General features: G+C 50.5%; 1 protein-coding gene and 1 pseudogene across 1 annotated transcript in view; both read left to right on the forward strand.

The window, feature by feature from the left end:
• LOC139051622 (uncharacterized) overlaps positions 1 to 25,822 on the forward strand; it is a 290,263-nt gene that overhangs the window by 222,516 nt on the left and 41,925 nt on the right. The window lies entirely within an intron of this gene.
• On the forward strand, positions 20,585 to 21,966 carry LOC139051673 (uncharacterized; annotated as a pseudogene).

The raw sequence follows: 25,822 nt of genomic DNA on the forward strand, positions 1-25,822 counted from the left end.
CCGTGGCGTTTCTCTCGGAAAGGTTCGGCATTGAATATTTCACAAACATCAGTGTGCCCACGACGAATCATCGGTCGTGTATAGACCTCACAATGGCCAAGAACTTTTCCAGCGTCTCTACAGAGCCACTGGCCGTATATCATAGCGACCATAAAGCGATAGTCACCTTCGTGACCTAATAATAAATAAAAAAAAGCGAACAAGAGAAGGTTAAAACTAAAAAAAGCATTAAATATGCAATTTAATAAAACAACAAAGAAATCTTGAGTAAAAACGAGATTCACTGTGATATGTGTCTTTTATTTTCAATCAACATATTTATCACCATGTATATATAGCTCCGCTGGTCATCCATCTGCACAGAGTGAATTGGCTCTGATATTTTTTTTCTCCAAAGTTGAACTGGAACTGAACCGTTTTCTGTGCTCCGGAACGAAACGGTTTTCTGTTCAACATCCCGGGCTTTCTACAATTAGTATTCACACCGCGGCTGCACGTGCATTGGGACAGATAATCAAGCAATATCCTTTGTGCTGTATTTTAATGCACGTTCATGTCTCGCGACTCTAGCCTCTATGCGCTAGCATTGCGGCGTAGCCAGCGACGAAATTTAGGTTAGTTGTACGTCCTCACTGCCTAAAAAGATGGTGCCGTTTTGAAATACCTTTTTTTTTTGGAAAAGTGTAACAGCACAATTCTGGGTAACATGCGAGCTCGAATCGGGAGATCTAGAGCGCTCTGAAACCAATGCTGCCACCTTTGTTGGTAGGTGGTGGCTCCAGCTAATGTGTTATGCCCCCACTTTTTGCAGGGCTTACTCCACATGTAGATATGTTATTGTGTCGGCTGCGACTAGGCGTTGTCTTTATATGAAAGCCATTTGTTCTTAGAATGGCGGACAACGTCAATTTTTGCACACGTGCCCTATAAAAAGCTCTAAAGCACTTGTCGTGTGACTACCCATCATACGAAGTTGATATGCTTGCCCTTTGGATCGCTTTGAGGAAATTAGATGACAGACATTTTACAGAACAACACATCCTGGGACCGTGGCCTCGTACGTCTGCGATGCACAATGCATCGTAGTCAGCAGTATATATATTACCGCTGACTGACTGAACAATGAAAACTTGTGCATGTGTGTGTGCACATACTGTGAACTTTCCTACTCTCATTTTACTCTTCCTTTATTGCCCTTTCCAACCTTCTCCGGTGCAGAGTAGCTAACCGGGCTCAGCATAGTTGGCTTCCTTGTCTTTGCCTTATCACCGCTCCCTTTCCCTTCGTACAAACAAGGTCATAGAAACAAAGGTCATACACGGCGCCCAGCTGCTTATTGCTATATCGCAAAAGATTTGCACTCACTAGCAATGAGCAGAACGCAATGCCTAGCCATGATTTTTATTCAGGTACGCTTCAAGCCCTCGTTGCTATGTCGTCATTCTATTTCACATGACATGCTCATCACTCGGTTGAATTTTGTGCACTGAACCAAATTAAGTGTGGAACTGAGTGTACGTACGTGAGTGCATGTGTGTGAAAGCAAAGTAGGAATAAATTCCTTGCAGCTATTACGAGCTATACCAGTGACATGTCACAATATGGTTATGCGACATACGACGTTGTTGTGCAGTGCGGAACTCGCCAAATGAAGCAGCGGTCACAAGCAGTCGACCTCAGTGTCTCCACCTTGCTTCCAGTAACATCGCTCTGTTTGCGCTTGTGTTGTAAGCGCATCTCGGGAATTGTCATGGCGTAGTACCTTCGTGGCCTGACGAAACAGTCTATCTGTCAGCTAAATACTCTTTCTCTCGCAACGCAGGCAACGATCCCGTAGTGCTCGGCCTCTGGCGACACTTAGCCCTACAAGAGCTCACCATTGTTAGATATGGAGCTGGTTCCTGCGATTACTTCGAGTTCCCCAGACCACGTCGGATTGCAGCACAGCTAATTGAGGAACGCAGAAGCAGGAAAGCGCATTCCAGAGAAGCGGCCGAGCAAACAAGTTTAAGGCATCAAGTTCACGTGCCAACAAGTTCGTGCACCGCCGGGATTTGCAGGTGGGCGTCGGACAATGGAGCAGGTGCAGCCCTCCCCTTCTCCTTGTTCGAAGTGTATTGCCAGTCTGCGATGCAAGACCGCAGCAAGCCGCCAGGTGTGACACCACGACACGGGCGCCTACCATTGGCTGCAAGTGGCGTCATCGGAGTGGACTCTCCCATTGGTCAAACATGACGTGACTTGCAGTGCTCGAAGGGCTTATAAGAAGCCTTCCAGAGAGACCTGAGCATGCTGGGATATGCCCTGATTCCCTGTTTCACCTCTCTCGAACTTCTTGCCGCGGGCCGCAGCGTCCGAGTTGCTGCCGGCCCATAATGACAGTACGTCTGTTAATTGACTCTCACCTCTCTGTACATAATGTAGAATAAAAACCTCCCAAGTTTTGGGTTTTTCATTCCGACGTCCGTCCTTCAACCCCTACATCTGGTTGGCAGCGGTAGGATCGCCTCCGAATGCATCAGCTGGTGGCAGCGCTACGTATCAACCTTCGTCGAGAAAGATCATAAGGAACCGGGGAGAACGAAGAAGAGAGAGCCTTCGTCGAAAGAGGTCCGAAGAGACTGGGAGTATCGAAGAAGGAGCGAGCCTTCGACCCAGGGAGTCCGGAAGGAACCGGGAACAGCGGACAAATGAACCGGATGGCAGGGTGCTGCGACCGTAAGTGAGCGCGTGGTTTTTTTCCTTATGATTCGCCAGACTCAAAGGTTGTGTGTTCAATTTTGATAGTTCTGGGAATCGGGAGTTTGTTGCACTGTGTATTTGCACAAATTAATTAAGGAAAACAGTTTTAACCACCTGTCGGGGCAGCTGCCATGGATCTTAGAAGGTTGACGAGGTTAGATTTGTTGTTGGTGTGCGACGATTTGGGAGTTGAGGCGGACGAACGGATGGAAACGCCAGCTATCATAAAGGCGATTAATGATAGTGGCAATGATGAGAAAAGCATTGAGCTTGCTTGGGAAGTGATACAGGAGCCACGGGAGCGTGTGCGTCGTGTACGTTTGCGAGAGCGTCGTGAGCTTAGGAGTAAGCGTCAGCGTGAAGAACGCGAGAATGAACGGAAGCAGGAGCTTCAAGAACTTACTCTTAAGTGTGAGCGTCACGGACGTGAGAATGAACGCGAACGTGAGCGAGAGGAAAAGTATGCGAGAGAGAAGGCAGCACTGATCAAAGAGATACAGTATTGTGATCAGTTATTGGCACAGAGACAACGGCTGTCTGAGAATTCTGTAGGAAGTACAGAGCAAGTGTCTAGCGGATTTTCGCCAGAAGCCGGCGAAAAGAGTAGTGCCTGTGAGATTGGCTGCAGATTCTTAAGTGAAGGGAAAACGCTAGCTGCTAACGATGCCTTAGTGGCAACAGAGGCCGTTAAAGGCCGCAAGGAGAGCGACGAGGTGCTGTGCCAACAGATGACTGTGGAGACAGCTAGGCCAGCTGCGAACAAATTGGCACAGTTACCGCGTGTGTGCGTCGCTGTTAATGTTAGCGAGGTTGCTAGCGAAGGAAAGGGTACTTCTGACCCGACAGAAGCGAGCACCCATGTAGAGCCAGATGTGCGTGCAGAAGTGAAGTGCGAGCTGGACGATGCAGTTGAGAATAGTTCTCGGGGTGGCGAGCTCCGTAGCTCACGAGAGAACAACTGCATTGTTCAGGGATCGGTGCGGCTCTCCGCCAGTCTAGATGGCCTAGATAGGGATGGTTCAGTTATTAATCATTCGGACTGTGCGCGTGAGACAGCGATCGATACCGACGGGCTGTGTGCCGATGCACAGCGTGAGCTGGACAATGTAGTAGAGGGCAGTTCGCAAGAGTGTGAGTTGTCTTACTGGAGTAAAGCCTGCTGCATTGTGCCAGAGTCGGTTGAGCTGTCCGCCAGTCGAGGCAGAGAGAGAGTAGATTTAAATGTAAATCACTCAGACTGTGCGGGTAAGAGACCGATCCGGGCCGACGAAATGTGTACCGGCCAGCACGAGGCACGAGGCGACATGAAAGCGAGTGCAAAGAGAAAGCGCCTTAAAAAGAAGCGCGGTAAAAACCGAAAGTCGGTAATTAATGTAGCGCCGCCAAAGATGGCGAGAAACCCAAAAGGGCAGGGCGCGAGGAAGAAGGTGCGGTCGTCTAGGACGATGTTGACGCATCCAAAATGGTCGAGCCACCGGTCAAAGGGGGACCGCGAAGAATGTTCTGCGCGGACGCGGACAAAGGGCACGGGGCAGTTAAGCTCCTCGTCGTTCCGTAGTTCTTTTTATAGCTCAGTGTGCAGTTCGAAGAAACGCAAGGTGGCAGGACGAGACCAGGTGGGGAGTAGCGACGCGGTCAATCGAGTTCGTGTTGAAAGCGGGGCGCGAGGACGCAAATTGGCAGGAGACCGTGACGTCTTGGGGGAGCTGATAGTGAATCAGCCCTTTTGTTGTCTCTCGGCAGCCAGAGTAGCTTTCAAGCTTCGCCCACCTCGAGTTAGACTCAAAGTATGAGTCAGTTGAAAATGCTCGGAACGGGATGCCAGGAGAGCTCCCGTAGAAGTAAAGCATGTTATTTTGTTTTTTATTTTGAGCATCGGAAAGTTTTTCGCGAATTGAGACTGGGATTTCTTTCAACGTGTAAGGTATGAGCTTTGTTTATGTTTTGGTTTGAGAAAGCTCAAGATTTGAAAGATGCGTTTTATGTAAACATGTAGTCTCGCGAGATGCTCATTAATAAGTAGATAGGCTTTTTTTTTGTGTGTGAGTAACCTGAAGGTCAAGGTTATCGTCGAAAGGCCTATGGTAAAGCGCGTGTGTTATTTAACCTTCTTTCTTTTTAAGTGTTTTTGAATTTTCTAAGGTTAAGCGCGTAGTTTTTAAGTGAGTGCATGATTTGCACGGAGAAGCGTTTTTAGTTCCATTAGCGCGTGTCCTGTGTGGACGGAAGGAAGCAGACTTTATGACTGGGTTGCTAGTGTGTGTGGAGGGCCGCCGTATTCTGACTTCTCTGATAAGTACACGTGGAACGAGTTATTAAAAGACGCATTAGTTTAAGAGTTCTGCGGAGTGTGTAAGTCCCGCGAGTTTAATTGTTCGTTTACGTCACGTGTCCTAGAGGGACTAAAGGAAGAAACGTGAGTAAGCGTAAGTGAAAAGTTTGCCTACAATGCAAGTACGCGTTCTGTTTAGTGACCACAAGGCTGGTGCACTTGTGATTACGTACTTGTGAGGTTGACCAGATTGTTCAGTGGCACCATTACGTGCGATAAGTACGCCACTGCGATAGATTGGAAACATGCTGTTCGTGTAGTTAGGCCACTTATGTTATGTTCGGCTGTTTTCATTTGTTGTTTGCATCGTCGGCGACCCTTTTGTTTTGCAACAACAATAGTACTCTGGTCTTGTCGGCAATCGAGGAGAAATGCATAGCTGTTTGGAAGGGTGGTTGGAACTGTTGTCAAAATTGGGGAACTAAAAGATCAGGGTTCATTTTGACTCAGTAATAGCCTGGCGAGTCAGGGGCGAAGAGCCTGCGCTTACACGTGGGGCAGCGCTGTGTTGTTTTGTTTGTTTGACGTCTGTTCTCCAGGGCCAAGGATCCTGAAGTTCGTCAAACGTGGCTCGACCCCAGTACCCTGCATCTTCTATCAGCGTTCCTCATGGCCAGCGAATTGATTTCACCGGCCATTCAGAACAACCGGGGCGAGGACGAGCTGTTAGATATGGAGCTGGTTCCTGCGATTACTTCGAGTTCCCCAGACCACGTCGGATTGCAGCACAGCTAATTGAGGAACGCAGAAGCAGGAAAGCGCATTCCAGAGAAGCGGCCGAGCAAACAAGTTTAAGGCATCAAGTTCACGTGCCAACAAGTTCGTGCACCGCCGGGATTTGCAGGTGGGCGTCGGACAATGGAGCAGGTGCAGCCCTCCCCTTCTCCTTGTTCGAAGTGTATTGCCAGTCTGCGATGCAAGACCGCAGCAAGCCGCCAGGTGTGACACCACGACACGGGCGCCTACCATTGGCTGCAAGTGGCGTCATCGGAGTGGACTCTCCCATTGGTCAAACATGACGTGACTTGCAGTGCTCGAAGGGCTTATAAGAAGCCTTCCAGAGAGACCTGAGCATGCTGGGATATGCCCTGATTCCCTGTTTCACCTCTCTCGAACTTCTTGCCGCGGGCCGCAGCGTCCGAGTTGCTGCCGGCCCATAATGACAGTACGTCTGTTAATTGACGCTCACGTCCCCTGTAAATAATGTAGAATAAATCCTCCCAAGTTGTGGGTTTTCATCCGCGAAGTCCGTCCTTCCAAACCCTACACCATGGATGCGGACTCTGTGACGAGCCAGCAGGCGGCAGAAGGTGAATTGGCGTTGCACGTTCCAGTGGAAGGCGAGGCTCCGTCCGGCAGCTCGGAGGAAGAAATCTCGCATCAGTTACGTGGTCAGGGTTGGGATCTGGTGATCAGCCGCGACCCACATCCTTCGAGCGAGTGCCCGCAGAGTCGACGCGATGTCTCCGGTTACGCCGTCATATGCGTGAACGGCGCACCGATTGCGATAAGACGGTCATCTCCCACCGCAGAACTGCGCAGACGCGCTCAAGAAAAGTGATTGAATGTGCGCGCTAAGTCGGTGGACAATGACCTCTGCGGTCACTATTTCCGTCAGGTGTGTCACAGATCTAGAGACATATAAGCTACCGAATGCTCAATGTTTACACATCACTTACATTTTTTTATTAATCCACGATTCGCAAACAACTCCTGCTATCAGGAAAGCAGTTTTCTTTTATAAGTGCAGGTACGCGACAAGAATCCACGCTCATTGTACTGAAATATACTGTCTGCTGCTAGCGAGCTTGGCGGCACTGCACGAGGCGCCGCAGAGAAGGTGACGTCATGGCTGAATGCGGTTCCCCATTTTGCCTGCCGCAATTGGTATTTGCGAGGTTTGCTTGCAAATTTAGACTCTACATTTTTCTGGAATGCCTCGGCGTTATAAAAGAGGCCGCGTAATTTGAGAATTTCCATTTACGCATATCGCGACGCGAATGTAATTTATACACCTGTGCAAAAGCATACAGACCAATGCTTCTGCGATAAAGCCATTTTCTTATCCGCCTGATGAAATTAAATCTTATTGCTATTGTAGCGCGTATAGACGAGGACGCAAGAATGCACATGAAAGACAGACACGACGCAGACAGTAGCGCCGTTTCTTTTTCTTTCGTGTGCCTTTTTGTGTTCGTGTCTGTATGCGCTAGCGTAGTACTCCAAGATGTCATACCAACAAGCCCGCATTGCAACACTAGTTGAAATTGAAGACTGCAGTCCAAACTGGACATTTCGAACTTTCCAGTGTATTCGTCAGTTTCAGTTTGTGCGTCTTATTATGAAGAAAGTCTGCGCTTTCGGCGAACCTGTGATCCGTATACTTTTCCTCAAAGGTGTACATTTTGCTTGGATAACGCTCTTGCAACCGTCAAGCCGCATGGAGCTAAGATCTCCCAAGGCTGCTTCTGCGCACACCGCCAAGTAAGTGTTTTTCAAAAGTAGCGAGGCCACTGCACGAGTTCCTCCTTTTGGCGCTTCCAAGCTAAAAGGAGCGATACGGTCCGTATTCCACAGCGCCAAAAATTGTACAGGGTTCCCAGCAAGCAGTCTGGCGACACCGTCGATATACGTGCGCAGTGGCTTCGAAACTTCGGAAAAAGATTACGCGTTCGGAAAACGTGTTTCCATGGCGGTGTTGTGGACTACTCGATTGTGCAAGTAGCTTCGCCTGTATATGCTCATTTGCAGGTGATGCTTTCACCTTCCCCGCGAATCAAGAGAGGGGGCGTGCAGGGCAGGTTCGCTTATTACGGAAGATGACAGGTAATTTACATGTTACAATGATTACACTCTCCAGCTGTATCGACATTAACCATCACGTCGTTTATCCCCGCCCCCACTCCCTTCAACACCCTTTTTCTTTTAATTTTTTTTTTTGAGAGCACTGATTACTTCAGGGTGAGTATGTCCGTTCATAACGTTACCTAAAGTGAAATGACAGCGCGCAGGCCACTGCTGTGTCCTTAGCGGGTCTTTCACTCCGTTGGATCAGGTTTTTTGCCGCCTATTTGGCAAGAGCGAAGTCGTTTGAGGAGCGATTGTCGTAGGTTACAGACAAAGGAGAGATATACTAATAATAACAACAAAAGAACTTGCAAAGCGATAAAATGGTCCGCGTGACGTGCGTGTGTAACCAGGCGGAGCCGTAGGTTACAGCGTTGCCGTAACATGAATCGGAACGTATAGTTGAGTTACGTGCTGCCTTTGGCGAGGCCAACACGTTACTGCCTTGTGTTGGCTTGCCAAGTAACGCGTTGGCAACACGTTACCACAGCGCATCAGCGTTATTGCTGCCATTCAATTTTTATTAGAACAAAGTGAAGGGCTTAAGGCCCAAACAATGAAACGTTCCTTTCCTTCGAGCGCTTCCTAACCTTACGTGAGGCCTCCTTACAGCGAAGGACCGATGGAGGAGGCAAGCATACTCTGAAAGCTCCCTTCACCCGTCCTCACGTAAGGAGCGGTTGCCGCCATGCCTGGGTTCGAGATTATCTCTTAAAAGCTTTAGGCGAACACCAGAACACCATTATTCAATAAAAAAGGTTGTATCGTCGCACAATCTCTAAGTTGATGAGCTAATATAGAGAAGCGTGGACGCTTTCTTCTAGTTTTGTTTACTAAACTTTAAAAAAGTTGCGCATTACAGTGCGAAACTTGATGTGCTCCAGCAACGCTGGCACGCCGGCGTCGTGCAACGCCTAGCAACGCTTCCATGCCGCACGCGTGACTGAAACGAACGTGCCTGGCAAAACGTACCGTGCTCGCACTTCTCCGAAGGTAGGCGACAGCACGCACGCGCAAGCAAACGTCACGTGGTTAAGCAGTGAGGCGAAGCGCTCGTTCAGGGCCAGGAGCGGCGTAAGGACGCATGAAGGTAGCTTGGCCCAAACAATAAAACGTTCCTTTTAGGGGTGTGGGAATATTGAAATTTTCGATTACGAATCGAATACGAATAAGGCGAAGAACTCTTTTCGAATATCGAATCGAATATCGAATACATGTGCAGCATTAAAAAATTGCAAGAGAGGTAACAATAGCTTCATTACCCTCTTAAAAATAACATTGCATTTTACAAGGTTGCTTCAAATTAAAGAGGTACTCAATTATAGATAATGGACTCAGGTAATGCCCTCAGTCAGGTAAAACGCTTGTTACAGATTGTCGTGAAGGAAAATTAACTGCTCAATATGGCCAGAAAGTAAACGCTCTCTATGCACTGTCACATTTCTACCGGTAGAAAAGACTCTTTCACTAGGAACTGAAGTGGCAGGGATCGCCAAGTACTTCCGGGCGAGTGCACTTAAAAGCGGGTACCTGAAGCGGCCAATGGACTGCCACCACTCACAAGGATTCATGCCCCTTTCCAGAAGAGGCTTTTGCGCGTAGTCTGTAACTTCCCTCTCAGGGGCAGATGCCAAATGTGTCTTCTCTTTGTTCATCACTAGATCGTCAAAAGCATTCCATACACTCGAGGCCACCAGTGGACACGAAGTCGACGCTGGCACGGCGGTGTCCCCACGGTGTTCCACGACGGCTTCCTGGAGCTCCCTTGTCACAAGGTTTTTCAGCCAGATCATCTGACCAGATGCCTGATGAACTGTGGCCATAAAGCGCGGATCAAGAAACATGCCTAGGCTGGCCACTTCATCAAATTTCCACTCCGCACAAAGAGCCTTGATACATTTTGAATCAATGTTAGCAAACCCTGAGTTGCCTTTGCAACCTTCAAGGCAATGGGGCATTTCAAAAATAATCGGAATTATAAAGCTTGGTGAAAAAGAAACCGAAACTGATCATGTCTCAAATGCCTGAAGCAGATAGACTGAAACAGAGCATACAGATAATGGCAACTCAGGGTTGCAAAGGCAACCCTCAGTTGCCTTTACAACCTTCAAGGCAATGGGGCATTCCAAAATAATTGGAATTATAAAGCTTGGTGAAAAAGAAACCGAAACTGATCATGTCTCAAATGCCTGAACCAGATAGACTGAAACAGAGCATACAAATAATGGCAACTCAGGGTTGCAAAGGAAACCCTGAGTTGCCTTTACAACCTTCAAGGCAATGGGGCATTCCAAAATAATCGGAATTATAAAGCTTGGTGAAAAAGAAACCGAAACTGATCATGTCTCAAATGCCTGAAGCAGATAGACTGAAACAGAGCATACAGATAATGGCAACTCAGGGTTGCAAAGGCAACCCTGAGTTGCCTTTACAACCTTCAAGGCAATGGGGCATTCCAAAATAATTGGAATTATAAAGCTTGGTGAAAAAGAAACCGAAACTGATCATGTCTCAAATGCCTGAAGCAGATAGACTGAAACAGAGCATACAGATAATGAGCGGATCATGCGAAGTTCTCAGTTAATAAACATGTTCTTAGGAGAATGCGGAGCAAGCATACAATTGGTTAATTGCTCAATTATTCGCAGTCTGTCCGAATATTCGCCGTTTCCACCGTTATTCGGCCGTCCTCGGATATTCGTGAATTTCCGAACATGCATTTCTCGAATCGAATACGCTTCGAATATGGAAAATATTCGATTCGTATTCGAAATTACGAATATTCGCAAACCCCTAGTTCCTTTCCTTCGAGCGCTTCCTAACCTTACGTGAGGCCTCCTTACAGCGAAGGACCGATGGAGGAAGCAAGCGTACTCTGAAAGCTCCCTTCACCCGTCCTCACCTAAGGAGCGGTTGCCGCGTGCCTGGGTTCGAGACTATCTCTTCAAATCTTTCCGCGAACACCATTATTCTATTAAAAATGTTGTATCGTCGCACAATCTTTAAATTGAATAGCTAATATAGAGAAGCGTGGACGCTTTCTTCTAGTTTCGTTTACTAAAGTTAAAAAAAAGTTGCGCATTACAGTTCAAAACTTGATGTGCTCCAGCAACGCTGGCACGCCGGCGTCTTGCAACGCCTAGCAACGCCTAGCAATGCTTGCATGCCGCACGCGTGAATGAAACGAACACGCCTGGCAAGACGTACCGTGCTCGCGCTTCTCCGCAGGTGGGCGACAGTGCGCATGCGCAAGCGAATGCCACGTGGTTAAGCAGTGAGGTGAAGCGCTCGTTCAGGGCCAGGAGCGGCGTAAGGACGCATGAAGGTAGCTTTGGAGCTACCTTATGCTGAGGAAGCACCAAGGAAGCCTTCACCGAGGGCCCCTCAGTAAGGAAGCTTTCAGAGTGACATAAGGTAGCCTCACCCCAATGAAGGCTTCCTTAGTGAGGTAAGGAAGATTTCATTGTTTGGCTTCTTATGCTGAGGAAGTACCAAGGAAGCACCAAGGAAGCCTTCACCGAGGGCGCCTCAGTAAGGAACCTTTCAGAGTGACATAAGGTAGCCTCACTGCAATGAAGGCTTCCTTACTGAGGTAAGGAAGATTTCATTGTCTGGCCCTTAAGTCAGCTCGTTGACGAGTTCCCCTTTCTTGTTAAGGAAGGCAGCGTTGTTCCTAGTAGTCCTCGCCCTCGTCAACTACTTCGTTGGAGTCCATGCCGACCTCCTCGTAATCCTTTTCGAGGGCGGCCATGTCTTCACGGGCCTCGTAGAATTCTTCCTCTTCCATTCCTTCGCCCACGTACCAGTGGACGAAGGCGCGCTTGGCGTACATGAGGTTGAACTTATGGTGCACTCGAACCCAGGCTTCGGCGATGGCCGTCGTGTTGGACCGCATGCAGACAGCGCGGGGAACCTTAGCCAGGCAGCCTAGTGGCACCAGGCAGCAGCCAGGCAGCCTAGTGACGCACAACGTTTAGTAAAGAATATAAACTCAGTTCCCGCAGTACCGATGAAGTCGGTGCACTGCCCCCGACAGTAGCACGCTTCCCGACAATGCGGCCAGCGCGCGCCGCCGTAGCAGACGACGCAGACCACGACTCCGCCCCTCAAGCGCCTGCGCCTGCTCGAGCTGCTGCCGCCTCACGACTCCATTGCTTGCCGCATCGCGATGCAATACGTTCCGAGTTTTCCCCTAATTGTGAGACAGACTGTACACGCTTCTATTTGCCTTCAAGAAGATCGGTACGCTTGACAATTATTTTTATGGCTGCAATGCGGTGAAAGGGCAGCGCCTGCTTAATTATGTAAGTGACGCTGAGCAGGTAATTGGAAACGACATCGTATGTGCCGCCGGAAAAATCGTCAGCACATACGATGCGGCACATACATACGGCACATACGAGCTAAAGTCATTTTTGCAGTTTCTCACAATATGTTTGCTACAAATCCGTGTTGTCTCTGATGGCGACAACGAACTTCCATCGACACTGTGCGGAAATAAAATATATCGCTGCATAGTCCAAGTACGACATGCGCACACAACTTTAACTAGTACGTCCCCTACAATATGGAATAGAGGCACCAATGTAGACAGCTTGGCCATTTTTTAACAGTGCTCAAGAGACGGAAGTTGAAAGTATTAGTAATCATTCCTGCTTCAGCAATGCCGGCGTGACCAAGACGCGGGCGTGTATCGTCCAGTAACTCGATTGCTCGGTGCAGTGGTGAAGCGGGAATGAACTCCGGTCATGTTCAATGCATCGTGCACATATTCAATTTCTCGGCACGCGTGAACTTCGGCCACTGCTAGCGCATACAACAGAAGTGGTTTCCATTCCTGGGCAGCGCACACACAAACGAAACACGAGAAAGAAGTCAGGACAAGCGCTCGTCGAACAACTTAGTTTTTATATGAATAAAAGGATTATGGACCGAGTAATTATTAATTTCATTTGGGTTACATATAGAAACCGCCCTATACTCTGGAGTGATCAATGAACAAGCTCGCTTCGTTTGCCAGTTGTTTACTTCGCTCGGCGCACCACAGTAATCCATGTCTGTCGTCTGCTTTTTTTCGTACCATTTTCTTGTGAATCGGCAGAATTTCACTGGTGGCATCAACCCTTTCGTGTTTACATTGCTGTCGTGACAGTTAACAACACAATAATAATTTCCGGTCATCCGAAAAGGCGCCGTCGCAAACAAGAGACGTCTCGCGCGCAGCGCGAACTGAACGCGAGCGCGACCGCTAAGGGAAGCGGTGGCGGAGACCTACACCCGTTGGGGGTGAAATCGTTCCGCCAGGGGAGAAACGAGCGCTGGCATCTAGGATGAAACTTGGCGTGCGGTCGTCCATAAGCGGCGAGAATGAGGTCCCTCGGCGAGAACTTTGAGTGGCGCCATCTCGCGATTGACGTCACGGCCACGACGCCGCTCGCTCTGGCTCGCTCAGTTTCCGCGCGCGCTCGTTCCCTTCGTGGGGTATGGGTGGCTCGAGCCGTACTTATTGAAGGATATGCCGGGTTCTTTCTGCTGCTGTGCCTGAGCCACACTTCCTCCTCCAAAAGCGCGTGAGTCGAGAAAATTTGCGTCTTGGAAATGGCAAGCTATGTATCGTTTAAGGGGCCTACTGGTTTTGTAATACATATATGCGCCGTGTCTGTCCATAAATATTGCGTTAAAAGAATGTCTGCAAATTCAACACGTGAAGTTGTGTATGACGCTGCGTTGAACACTTCATATTCCCTTAGTATTTAGCTATGAGAGACATAGCATTTTACATAGAAGAAAAATCGTGACAATTGGCGTAAACACGTTATCCGTGTTAGACACTGCCCAGCGACGCTGTCATCAAGGTTCGTATTACTCTGGTGAACTGTTCTAGTCAAATATGACAATTCGTTAACGCTTAAAAGAAAGAGTTAGGCACGCATTTTTTGTGAAAAAGCTTGCTGCTACTTTCACCCCTTTCTGGAGCAGGCCTCCAAAAAACCAATTGCTCATGGCTGCTAACACGACGGCGTGCCATGTAGAATAGTTAGAATTGTTCATTCAAAAATACCATAATAGCAAGCAAATGGGAGAAAATTTAGTGGTTGAGATCGAGAGCTAATCACTTGCAAGTGATGAAATGTTTCATGGTGGCGCTCAGTAGCCTTTATCGACAATATGGCACATGCCTCATGCAACGGTATCAACCGACTGTCGGTATGGCGAGGCACGCATTGTACGCGAAACCCTTCAGTTCAGTACAACTTCGAATTGGAAACATAAAGCAGCTTTTTACAGCGCCAACTGGAATACCTAAAGTATATATTCTCGAGGTACTACAGCACAGCTTATGGTGACTAGAAAAGGAAAATTCAAGCATCTTCTGGCTCGCCATGTCTCGATCCAGCGTTGTTTATAATTGTACAAACGTTGTTTACCTATACAAATTCGCTTGGTCAGTACATAAAAGAGAACCTCGCAAACCTTCATAGAGAAAACACCACAAGCCTTACATATTTCACTTGATTTTTGACCCTCCACCGGGGAATTATATCTTCAATATGTCCCATACTACTATAGATTGACGCTTCGGCTTCTTTCTGGCTGCAGCCTGTTACGAACTTGTACCGCTGCACCACGATTACGGCTTTGTGGTCCCGTAGCGCTCGTCACCCGTTTCGTGACAGAGCGTTGGTAGCGAAGACTCCGAGCCTGGCGTCGATGAGAATAACAAAAGGGACTTTATACATTATATACAGGTTATCATACAGGACATGAACGGGTCGGCACTGGGGCCGAGTGCTCACAACAAACGCGACTGTTCTCGCACGACGACGTCCGGCGAAAACGCGTGACACATCTCACCCCAGTCGGGAGCGACACTCTCTCACGGTGGGTCGGCGGATCCTGTTTTCGAGGCGGCCTCCTCGCCGCTTTATAATCCCCGAGAACCATTGTCACTCAAACGGCCCAATACAAAGTCAGCACACGACGGTCGTCCGAGGGGTCCAACCAGCGACCGCGCTGGCCACCCGGTTCAAAGTTCGCGCGCGCGGTGACCTCGGGAAAGGGAGGTGCGGCGCCGGGCTGTCTGGCACACGCTGACACGTCCAAACTTGCGGCTCGCCGAGGCTTCTCCCGCCCGCTGCCTGACGGCTCAGCATCTTGACTTGTGAAGGGAGAATTAGGGCGCTCGCAGGATAGATTCTGCATCTTGCAGATTCGGAATCCGGGCTTGTGGTGATGGCACAACAGCATCCCCGCCCTCAGATAAGGCGCCGGGAAGACGAGCTGCCTCCACGTGGCTCGGATGCCAGGCGCGCACGTTCGTCAGGCTCGTCCAAGTTCACGTCCAGTGTCGGGACGCCAGGTAACTTCACCTGCCCAGGTCCGACTCGCCAGGACAGGAGCTCTGCTCACCGCGTCGTCGCCAAGGCACCTTGACCAGCTCCGCTCGGGTCGTTCCTAAGACCTTGCTTCTCGCCACTGGTCCCGCTTGGTCGTTCTGCAGCTTGCAAAACCGACCGGCAAAAGGCAACACCCAACACGAACAAGTGCCCTCTGTCTCCCGTCAAACACCAGACAAGGCCATAATTCAAATCAACCTAACTAAATTGCTATCCCTCTTTTTGCTCCCGCTGCAACAAGAGGCAGGTGTACGATCTAGTACACAAGGCTCAAACAACAAGTTTTCAAATTAACAACACAACAAAATAGACAAGAAACAATTATTAATCAGCAATAATAATTACAAATGGAATGGTCCCCTTGAAATCACTTGGACCGAAAACATACCACTGAGGAAGCAAATGAGGTCATTCATTTTTCCCGGCGATATTTTCGCGGAATCCGAAGCTGCTTATATTTGCGACCCTGCTTATCCGTGTAGCGGCGGTACAATAAGCCAGATTCTTTGCCAAATGAAACCCTCTTTTTTTTCACTCCCCGTTTGACGCTCTTCCTCAGATCGGCTAATGAACAGCCTTCCTGTTGCTCGCGAATCAGACTTTCTCTTTCAACTGCAGCCTGCTCCTGCCGGCTGGCGGAAACCGGAGCGAGTGTGGAGCCCGCGTCGCCTAATTGCGGCGTCGAGTCTATATCGCGGCTAGCACTGCACGCGTCACTCCCACTCACTTCCAGGACCCGCTCGTCTAGGCCAGCCTCCGAGCTCTGCCTCTCCCGTGACTGCTCGCCACTCAAGTTACCGTGATCGGTCCGTGTGCCGCACCGCCTTTCGCTCACCGACGCTAAGTCAAGTTCCCTCGACAGCGGGCGCGCTTTGGATCGCGTGGGGGCCATGTACGCCACGTCGGCAAAGAATGATTTGCCCTGATCCCTCAGCAGCTGCTCCGAGCTATTTGAGAAGAGGTAGGAAAATTGCTCCGGGAGGGCGGCTGACACAGCGGCTTCGGTGTTAAGTTTCCCAAACTCTCCTTCAATGATAACCGTTGCGATCGGTAAACAGACACTCTCCTTCTCGGCCACTTGCCGTATCCTAACGCACTCTCCAGTAAAATCACTCGAGGAGACGAAAGACGGGTGAACAACGTCCATAGTTGCTGCAGAGTCCCGCAGTGCTCGGCACTTCTTGCCGTTTACCTTAATTTCCTGCACATAGGGCTCCAATAGACGTATGTTTTTGTGAGTTTCCTGTATCGTTGCAAAAGCAATTCTCTCTGGGCAGCTTGCAGCGATGTGCCCTTGCTTTTTGCAATTGTAGCAGGTTAACGGTTTCCGTTTTTCAAAAGAACGCGTCATTTCGTTTCGCTGTTTCGGACCATCGTCATCATTCTGAGATGCATTCTGTCCTTCCCTTACAGTTTCTTTGGGAAGGGACTCGTCGTCCCGAAACTCGCGACGCGTGATTCCCTTCCGTTCGTCGGGCTTCCCGTAAAACCCATCTCTTCTATCTGCTTTTTCTACACGCACTGCCTTGCTGTGTAAGCTGCGGCGGGTGTAATACTCTTCCGCTAACTCTGCTGCCTTGTTTAGCTTAACCTCCTTTAGCCTATCTTGCAGCCAGAGCCGGACATCCTCATCAATGCAACGGTAGAACTGCTCCAACGCGATGCATTCGACAATTTTGTCGCGGTCGTCGTAAACCTCTTCGCCCTTCAGCCATTCCACCAGGTCGGCTTTTAGACGAAACGCGAAGTCAACATTCGACTCCTTGCCCTTTTTTGCATACCGGAACCTCTGCCGGAAAGCTTCGGGCGACAATTTGTACTTCCGCAGTAGCGCTTCCTTCACATCACTGTAGCTCTCGAACGCCTCTTTCGATAAGCAAGTTATTACGTCTGATGCCTCCCCAGGAAGCAAGGCTAACAGATTCTGTGCCCAAAGGGATCGCTCAATGCTATTCCGTTCGCACACGTGCTCAAATTTCACGAGGTATTTGGCCATATCCTCTCCGACGACAAAGGGTGGAAGTTGATCGCGTATTCTTGGAACATTAGAAGTGAGACTAGGCGCTGGCGAGCTATTTCGGGTCTCCAACTCTTTCATTTTAAGCTCGTGCTCACGAATCTCTCTCCTTTCCTCCTTTTCCTCCTCGCGACGTTGCTGTTCTCTCCTTTCCTCCTCGCGACGTTGCTGTTCTCTCCTTTCCTCCTTTTCCTCTTCGCGACGTTCCTGTTCTCTCCTTTCCTCCTTTTCCCGTCGTTCATTTTCCTTCCTCTCCTGCTCGCAACGTTCCTTCTCCTCCCTTTCCCGACGTTCATTGATACCCGCCCAGGCCTCAGCGGCTTCCTCAGCCGTTACGTCCCCGGTCCTCATGACCTCAAGGATCGCATTCTTTCTTTTGGTTGAGCCCAACTCAATGCCCAACTCCTCACAAATTTCGAGAAGTTCCTTCACCTTGTACTTCTCCATCGTTCACACTGTCCTCCTGCTGTTTACCCTTTTTGAAAATACCTGCCGTACGCTACTATAACACTACTAGTGAGACATATGCAAGTATTTCACACACTGCCCCGTTTTACCCCCTCAGCATCCCCTGGTTTTCAAAACACTCTTACTAGGCTTGAAACACACAAGGTTATCACAATGCAACACCAAATCCTTCCCTAAGCTACTATAACCTGTGTCAGAGAAAGTCTGGTGTTTGAGGTAAACTTCAGGCACTCACCGCGCCGAGGTAGCTGATGCCGGTCAATCCCGTAGCTGCCATCCAGTGTTACGACACCCAACCGGTGCCACCAGTGTTACGAACTTGTACCGCTGCACCACGATTACGGCTTTGTGGTCCCGTAGCGCTCGTCACCCGTTTCGTGACAGAGCGTTGGTAGCGAAGACTCCGAGCCTGGCGTCGATGAGAATAACAAAAGGGACTTTATACATTATATACAGGTTATCATACAGGACATGAACGGGTCGGCACTGGGGCCGAGTGCTCACAACAAACGCGACTGTTCTCGCACGACGACGTCCGGCGAAAACGCGTGACACATCTCACCCCAGTCGGGAGCGACACTCTCTCACGGTGGGTCGGCGGATCCTGTTTTCGAGGCGGCCTCCTCGCCGCTTTATAATCCCCGAGAACCATTGTCACTCAAACGGCCCAATACAAAGTCAGCACACGACGGTCGTCCGAGGGGTCCAACCAGCGACCGCGCTGGCCACCCGGTTCAAAGTTCGCGCGCGCGGTGACCTCGGGAAAGGGAGGTGCGGCGCCGGGCTGTCTGGCACACGCTGACACGTCCAAACTTGCGGCTCGCCGAGGCTTCTCCCGCCCGCTGCCTGACGGCTCAGCATCTTGACTTGTGAAGGGAGAATTAGGGCGCTCGCAGGATAGATTCTGCATCTTGCAGATTCGGAATCCGGGCTTGTGGTGATGGCACAACAAGCCATACGATCCAAAAGACATATTTCACTAACAAATTTGGGCCGAGCAGCCTGTGTCAGTTCGCCAAACAGATTCGTCATGTATATTCCTCAAGCACAAGTAAATTTCTCAAGTGAGTTGAACGTGTAACACGGGAAACGGTATATTGGTACATTACTTTTTCTTATTCTGCAGAAAGCTGTAAGTCTTCATTAGCTTTACTTGAAATTACCGCCACTTAAATTAAACACGTGCAGAACCGCCTAATTATGAGAAGCAGTTAAAGAAGCAAGTGGTGCTTGTAGGATCTAAACTGCAGTGTTAAGTCCTCGTGTTACTGCCGAGCGTTTCTGTGAAGAAATGCGAAAATTCGATATTACACTATGAACTACTCGTCGTGAGCAAACCTGTTTTACCGGATTAAAATCAAGGTAACTGTGGTAGAGTTCATATATAGCCAGCGTTTGTGACATGTTGCACCGCGGTAGGCAAGGCATCATAACTGGATTATTACATGCTATGTTTCTGCGGTTGTCGATCCACGCATGGAAAACCGCAATGGCCTGGTCTTCGCTCCTTCGGCTGGCACTGTAGCGTTGCCGTTGAGAGCTGCATTGTCGTCTAAGAAATAAGCTATTTGATTAAATTTTCACGAATGAAGACGTCGTAAAAGTATACTTGAGACGACCGCCACAAGTATACAAGCAGAGAGAACGAGGGCGAACAAACGAAAACACCGCAGAAGGCGCCCGGACGCCGCCCGAACTGTAGCAGACGACAGGCGCGAGTCCATGACTGGACGTCACGCGAGCGGCGCTAGCAGCGCCCCTATAGTTCGTTCTCGGGGATAATAGGCCCAATAGACCGGCCACGCACTTGTTACTTCCCGGTAACTGCATCTTATGCAACCATAATTGTTACCGGAACACGCTGGCGTCGAACGCTGTGCGCAAAGGTGAGCTTTCTGGTTCTTTTTTTTTCTTTCCCGTGGATGGCCGGCGCCGCCGGTGCCTCGGATGGATGGATGTTATGAGCGTCCCCTTTGGAACGGGGTGGTGGGTTGCGCCACCCAGCTCTAGTTATTTTATTGCCTAATGTGTTACCTATATTAAAAAAACAAAACACGACGAATTCCCATAATCAAAGTTTCTGAGCCTCTAATGTGAACTTTGTTTCTGTCCGCCTTTGTTGATTGTCATTTCCCTACTTCCAGCAATCTTCCATTCGCTTCTTACTGATCTCTACTGCGGACATGTTTACTCTCCCCCTGCTCCTGCTGAAACTAAGGGCTTCACGGAGGCCCGTGATTCCTAAACGAACGCTGGGCTGATATCTTCCCATTCTAATACAACATGTGCGATCGTTTCCCTAGCTTTACCGCAGCAAGCACATGCTTCTTCCTTTTTTTCAGGGACGTGAGTGCCACCTGGTAGTGCTTAAAGGTGGCTTCCTCCGCTTTCCTCCTGCGCTTTGCTCTCGACGTCTTTCATCTGCCGCTGCGTAATTGGCTAGCAATCACGGAGCCGATCTCTGACTAGGGACGAGCGCTTCTTCTTCGTCGTCGTGCTAATTACCTCGAACCAAAGTTTTGCTTGCACCAATGTGTCCGTGAAGGCGAGCGGCATCGACCGATACCAGCTGACCCTAGAGGTGCGTTTTTCTTTGCCACATTTCGTGACTGCTTCTACTGCCACCGTGCGGAGGATTGCTGGGCTTAGGCGTGTTCCGCGGACACTAGGCCCAACAACACCGTCGCACCGACAGCGGCCTGCCGTACATCCCGGCGGCTGCCGCTTGTCAGCTCCGAGGTGGAGGCGCCCTCTGAAACAACATTGATCGTGGACAATCCCATGTGCGTTCAAGTTCAGGGAACAGATATCACGCGAGGAATACCACAGCGACGCCGGGTGGACGCTCGCGGGGGAACGCATGTCGAGGCTGTGCCAGCGGACCCCCGCCAGCGGCAAGCCCGACGGACCCGGTGAGAGTCAAACAAGCACGAGGTCAAAATTCTACAAGAACGTCAGAGCCTCGGCCATCAATGCAGCACGCATGCCAGCCATGTCACTAGAAGAAACCAAGATAGCTTTCAGACCCAGAGGGGGGCTGGACATTGTCAAGACCGGCACCACCACCGTCGCTGCGGCCATACTCGTTGCGGCCAAGATCACGAGCGAGGAAAGCACCGCGGACACCATCTGTCCCAACACACAACAGAACATCATGGTCGTAAGTACACCGAACGAAGACAACGCGGCAAGGTACGCTAAAATCCAGGAAATATCTATTCAAGGCAAACCCTACGAGGTCAGCGCATATCGCACGGCACCTCACGACACCGTGAAGGGCGTCATCAGAAGCATCCCCATCGACGCGAGCGCCGAAGAGCTAGATAGAAACATCGTCAACGAGAGGAACCCGCTAGCAGTGGCCGCAAAAAGTATTGGAAGCGCGACCACTGCGATTGTGGTGTTCCAGGGACCCAAGGTACCGAACTTCGTCCGATACGGAGTCACCCTAATACCGTGCCGCCTCTACAAGAAACAGATCGACGTCTGCCAGCAGTGCGGCCGAATGGGATACCGCAACGACATCTGCCCGACCCCCACAATCAAGACGTGCCTGGCCTGCGGACTCGACAACCCTACAGAAGACCATCGCTGGTACCCCAAAATGTAAGTTGTGCGGAGACGAACACCCGACCGGAGACCGAACGTGCAAGGGGAAATACAAGATCCCTTACGTAGTGCGCAAGCGTCAATGGGAGCGCCGACAGGCCGAACGCCAGCTGCTGTCGGAGAGTGATTTCCCGCCACTCGACAAGCCGCCAGCTGCGCGAAAGTCAAGGACCCCTTCGGAAAACCGCGCACCCAAATCCAGAGACAGCAGTTGCTGCAAGAGAAGCCTCAGCAGGAAAACGTCACCATCATGTGAGCGAGTGAGCTGGGTCGACGCAGCGAAAGGAAACATAAGGAACGCGCAGAAAATCACCGAAACCACGAAGAAAGAAGATATGAATAAGGTCCGGGAGGAAAATGAGCTCCTGAGACAAGGAAACGTGGCGTTGCGAGCGACCATCAACAACCTCACGAAAGAGATCGCCGAGATCCGTCAGTTGCTGCTATGCAAGAACGAGCCTCTACAGAGACCCACGCCAAGCACAAGCAAGACCGAGGAAACGACAACGAACATCCAGGAGAAAGCCATAGAGGAACCGGCACCGAAGAAGTGAGCCATCGAGGCCACGCGCACGCAAACGGGAAACGATCGCATCGACAGCCTCGAAGCGAAATTCGAAGCGACATTCAGCAAACTCGAACAGCTAATCACGACAAACATCGCAGCAGTGACAGCACTGAAACAAACAATGGAGACCTACCAAGCCGAGAACACGAACAGATTCGCATACATCGAAAGGACCCTACAGCCGATGGTAAGCCACCCGACGTTTGCGCCCCTCTTCGCGCAACATCCACCCAACCAGGGAGCCCCGTACACGCCAACGCAATCATGGCCGCCAACGCAACACCAGCAGCAGCAAGTGTAACGGCGTGGCAGTGGAACTGTCGTGGCTTCGCAAGGAAGAAGGCAGTCATCCAACAGCACATCGTACATGCCGCGCGCAAACCAGACGTTATACTGCTACAAGAAACACTAACCGACGCACCGTCCCTCCCCGGCTACAGAGTGCACAAGCGACCGCCCGACGGCAGAGGCCTGTGCACCCTGGTCAGGAAGGGACTCACGTTCGTCGAATACGAGCTGCACAGCAATATCAAGATCGAGCACACACTCACCGAAATCATCCCGGGCAAGAAGAGAAAAGGAAGCATATTTCTGCTCAACGTCTACAGCAACCCATCGCAGATTAAACAGAGATTCAAGACATTACTGCACAGAGCCAGCACCGCAGCGGGCCGCAACACGTTGATCGCGTGCGGAGACTTCAATGCGATGAACCCTGCCTGGGGCTACAACAAGTACACAGCAAAGGGCCGCGACCTGTACCAAGACGCCACGGAACTCGACTTCACCCTCATCACGGACCCGATACATCCGACGAGAATTGGTAACTCCGTGTCCCGGGACACCACTCCAGACCTCACGTTCGTCAAGAACGACATCCGGGGCGCGATCACCCGGAGAAACACGGGGACCGACCTAGGTAGCGACCACACCATCGTTGAAATCGGCATACCGGAACACAACGACACCAGCATCAAAACACACAGATGGATAGACTGGGATGCATTTCGAGACGCCAGAAGCCAGAAGAGCGACGGTGACGACGAGATCAAAGACATCGACTCGTGGACGGCCGAAATCACCAAGAGCGTACGCGACGCGACTAAAGAGATTGAAACGGGCGCGGAGATCGACAAAGTAGACAGCCGGCTTGCGCATCTCATCGAAGCCAAACAGTCAATACTCAATCGCTGGAAGAAACAACGTCTTAACCGCAGACTGAGAAAAAAGGTGGCGGAGCTGAACCGAGCGATCGAGGATCACTGCCGCGCTCTCTGCACGCAACAGTGGAACGAGATCTGTAACGCGGCAGACGGGCAGATGCACAGCGGGAAGACGTGGAACCTGCTGCGGCACTTGCTCGACGAAACCAAGACCAAGTCACACCAAAGGGACAGACTCGCCAGGCTCATACATCAGGCAGTCTCAGCACACGGCGTCGACGAAGTCACCAGGCGCATTAACGACCAATACCTGCCGACTACACCTACCGAACAGCACGCGCCGTACAGCGGCCTGCCTAACGCGAAGCTCGATCGTGACATCAACGTCGAGGAGGTACGCGCGGCCCTGCACGACCTCAACAGCCGGTCGGCAGCCGGCCCGGACCTCGTCACGAACAAGGCTCTCAAGAACCTCGATGATGGCTCGATTGAAAAGCTCGCAAAATACTACAACAAGTGCTGGAGAGCGGGCGCGCTGCCAAAGCTGTGGAAGACAGCCAAGACCATCCTGATCCCCAAGCCGGGGAAGCCGCCGGACACGGATAGCCTCCGGCCCATCTCGCTCACGTCCTGCGTGGGCAAGGTGTTGGAGCACGTCCTGCTCAAGAGGTGGCAAGACTACATGGAACGGGAAGGGCTGTACCTGGCCACTTTGATCGGCTTCAGACAGCACCTCAGCACGCAGGACGCGATGCTGCAGCTCAAATACCAAATCATTGATGATGGCGGCAGCACCCGCGACAACAAAGCAATCCTAGGGCTCGACCTGCAGAGCGCCTTCGATAAGGTGAAACACTCGGCGATTCTGTCCCAAGTCTCCAAGCTCAACATGGGCGAAAAATCCTACAACTATATCAAGGACTTCCTCACGGACAGGACCGTCGAGCGACGAGCAGGCGATCTACAGACTCAAGAGAAGAAGCTCGGGAGCACCGGCACACCGCAGGGATCGGTCATTTCGCCTATGCTGTTCAACCTGGTAATGATCGGAGTGGCCGAGAAGCTCGGGCACATCGAAGAATTCAGGCACACCATCTACGCGGACGATATCACGCTATGGGTGACCGGTGGCAGCGACGCCCACATCGAGGGTGTGCTGCAAGCTGCCGTCGACGCAATAGAAGACCAGCTGGAAGGCACCTGACTGAGACGTTCGCCGAGCAAATCGGAGCTTCTCATACTCCCACCTACCAAAAACAGCAGAGGCAAGACCAGACAACGCGAAAACGAAAAAATCAGAATCGTCACCAAATCCGGCAACGTGATCCCCGAGGTCGGCAAAATTAGGATTCAATTGTTTAAAATATGTCCCGAATATGCTAAAGCCACATGTGAATGGGTCCCACAAGTAGTAGGCTGCTTGGAATCTGAGTCTTTTGTCAGTTTCGCAATATATACCTACTTTCTTTGTTGTGTTGGTTGTTTTAAGAACGCTTTGAATTAAAATGTGGAAAATATGATCGTTGCTGAGTCGAAGCCGTTCACTGTGTAATAGCGTCTCTCACATGCCGTACGTGTCACCCCCACCCAGTCTTTCCACAAGAACAAAAATGCATTTTCCCGCCACCAAGAGCACGCCCAAGTTTCCCGTTATAATGAGGATGTTGAAACCAGCGGCGAAATTTGCGTCACGTCCGTCGCGCAATTAGGTGGCGCTGGCTACACTGCATAATCCGCCATGTTCCAGACGTATGAACTTCTATGGAATATTCTCTACTATGCAGGTCCTGTGTGGAACGCTGCCTTTTTGTCTCTGCGAATTTGAAGCTACTTTGAGGGAGACGCCGCTCCCTTAACTACGGCGACTTCGTGCCCGTAGCGAAGCACAAAGCAAAGAGAAGACTCGTCAGGACATCTCCTTCCACAAGTAAAGCAACTATTATCCCGACGCGAAAGACATCAGACCTAACAATTTTATTTGCACCTGTTGCTGCTAGCGACAATCCAAACCGGATCAACTGCCAAGCCACATCTGTGTCGCTCGAGGCACTTGTTCCGGCTCAGGTCAAAAATGTAAGGATCAACGCTCGTAAGAACATCTTCGCTATACATGTCACAGACCGCAGCGCGCTAGACATTCCGAGCCACCTTAAGGTGCTGCATAGCATCAGCGTACGCTGGTATATACGAGACGATCATGACTCTACGGCCGGCGTTGTGTATGACGTCGATAATTCCATAAGCGATGCTGACCTGCATATACTCATCAAGCCGGCGACAGAGGGAATTGCCATATTGCAAACCCGTCGCCCGGGAAACTCCCAGTGTGTGAAGTTAACTTTCAAAGGAGACTGCCTACCGTCACACGTCAATGTCGGTAACTTCCGACACATAGTACGGCCTTTTGTGCCAAAGCCGCATCAGTGCAGGAAGTGTCAAAGGATAGGGCACGTTAGTGCGGTTTGCACAAATGCTGCCGTGTGCTCACGATGCTCTGGGTCGCACAGCTCCGATGCATGTCGTGCAGAAAACCAAAAGTGCGCCAATTGTCAAGGCTGTCACGATACAACTTCAAAGAATTGCGCACATGTGAAAAATGAGGCGAAAGACTTGAGGCAAATGGTCAGGGATGGTTCCTCGTACAGGGAGGCTGCCGCTAAGGTGCGACGTCGAGTTTCA

Source organism: Dermacentor albipictus, unplaced genomic scaffold (genome assembly GCF_038994185.2).
Source record: "Dermacentor albipictus isolate Rhodes 1998 colony unplaced genomic scaffold, USDA_Dalb.pri_finalv2 scaffold_13, whole genome shotgun sequence".
NCBI lineage: Eukaryota > Metazoa > Arthropoda > Arachnida > Ixodida > Ixodidae > Dermacentor > Dermacentor albipictus.